The sequence below is a fragment of the Trichosurus vulpecula genome, chromosome 6 (genome assembly GCF_011100635.1).
Source record: "Trichosurus vulpecula isolate mTriVul1 chromosome 6, mTriVul1.pri, whole genome shotgun sequence".
In the NCBI taxonomy this organism is placed as follows: Eukaryota; Metazoa; Chordata; class Mammalia; order Diprotodontia; family Phalangeridae; genus Trichosurus; species Trichosurus vulpecula.
In genome coordinates, this window is record NC_050578.1 from 55,262,054 (window position 1) to 55,264,236 (window position 2,183).

At 42.5% G+C, this 2,183-nt stretch overlaps 1 pseudogene; it reads left to right on the top strand.

Moving 5' to 3' along the window:
* The first annotated feature begins 630 nt into the window (after nucleotides 1–630).
* On the top strand, nucleotides 631–1,183 carry LOC118853724 (annotated as a pseudogene).
* Nucleotides 1,184–2,183: the final 1,000 nt, after the last annotated feature.

A 2,183-nucleotide genomic window follows, 5' to 3' on the forward strand; every position in this document is an offset into this window, starting at 1 on the left:
GCTAGGTATTCTCTTAGTTTCTTTTACTTCTCTTGGTTATCAATTCTCTATTAGCTATTTTCATTCTGTCATTTTCAGACCAAAGACCAGAAGTAAGGTTGAGGTTCTTCTCTGTTTTCACCAAATGAGCTAAAAAACCAAACACATTTTTTTTTAAATTGGCCTTAGGTTTCCTTTCTAGGCTCAGGCTCTAGGCTGAGCTTTAGTTCCTCTGACACCAATCTTATATAGCCCAATGCCATGTTTCATATTTATTACCTGTTCCCACTCCTTGATTCCATTTTCTGTATATGTCTATTTTAAATCACAGACTACCATCAGGAAAAGCTTGATCCCAAGTTCTAGGATGCCAGGATGCTCTGACCTGGGGGAAAAGGCTGTCTCAGATCATTACTTTCCTGCGTAATGGCAAATTACCCATTGATACTAAATCAATTGGCTGAAGATTCCAACCAGACTATGTTCCTAACCTTTTCTCAAAAATATGTCATTGGCTAAATTGTGATATGTGAACGTAATGGGATATTATTACACCATAAGAATGATCAAATAAGGCAGCGTCAGAGGAGTATCGCTGCCCCTGTTGCTTCAGCTGCCACAACTACCACCATTGTCACAGCCACTGCTGACATGTTCCAGGGGCAGGGGAATGAGGGCAGCAAGCCAAGCTCCAGGGTAATGAAAGCCCCTGGAAGAGACTCAAGCAATCTCTTTGGAACTCCAGAAGTTACAGAATGGCATCTAATATCTTTGGAGCATCCGAGGAACCTCAGAATACACCCAAAAGTTCAAATCCTCCACGGGGCAAAGGAAGTGGTATCTTTGAAGAGCCTTCTCCTGGGCAATCTCAATATCATTTGAATCTCCCTGGTGAGAAGACCAGTGACATCTCTGGGTCTCCAGTCACCATTGCTTCACCCTTAACACACCCAAACAAGCCCAAGGATCATATTGTCTTATGAGAAGGTACAGACACAAAATTACAACTCAGAGCTACAGAGAATACACAATCTTCAAGAGAAGAACATGATGAGAAATGTGACAAAGAAAAAGAGGAATGAGCCAGGGAAACTGAGTCTAAACTCAAGATTGACAACCATGAGCTCAGGTTGGGCCCCAAGCTGGCTCACATAACGAAGTCCTCAACCCACCAGGTGGCAAATCCAGCATCTCTTGCTACTAAAGGAAATGAATACTGACATCTTCAGACTAGAAACTCTTCTGTTAGGGTGTCAAGGTTTATAGTTTCTAATTAGTACAAGTTGGAGTGGGGTGGGGAGGGGTTGATGATTTATGTGAAGATTTTCACGTAGCTTGCTGCTCAAACTTGTCTTCTACAAACAGCTAGGACCAGGGGACACAGAGACTTTCAAGGAATAGAGAAAACAAATCTTATGGGAGCAATAAGGAATTCCCCGGGTGTGCATCCAAAAATTAGTTCCAAATATGAGAGAATCTTTGATGCAGTGAAAGAAAATGGGGAAAGGGTAGGATCTTCATAGGTACTAGGATGGACATCTAGGAATGGCCCTGCAACAGTAGCTATTGACAGTGTCACTAGGGGACTAAAAACCCATGTGAATGATGTGTTGGACAGCTGCCCCAGGGATGCTCCCCCTCCCTTGTCTGGTAAAGGGATACAACTTGTGTTTCAGAAGGGTAATAGATCATTTAGCTCACAGTCCTTAACTTACAGAGCAATGATATAGGACCTTTAACTTTTCTGGGGGCACTACTACCATCTGAGAAAATGGGTGTTAAATCTGTGTCTTTCTAAGTTCGCTTCCATGATGCACTGTTCCGCAGGCATACTATAAGGCTTTTGACTGCTTTCCCACAAAAGCCAGGGACTCACTAAGCTGCGACTTGAAAGGGGTATTGGACTGGATATGACCTCTTGCAAGTTCTTTTCAGTCAAGCCAATTTTCCTTTTCTCTTTGTAGGCCTATTCTTAATGTCAAATTGTGCACCCAGATCTTCTAGAGGCATCTGTACTTTCTGTCATCTAGAAGCCCTTGGCCCTATCTTAGAATCAAAAGACCTGCTTTACAGAAGAGAGTAAGATGGATCCCTTATTAACTGATTTTCAAAGTGAATTTCTCCTTGCCATTCTCATAAGCCTCAAATGCCTTTGACTGCCTCTGCAGGTCACCAGTGGTGTGAATATACTACCTTTACAAACC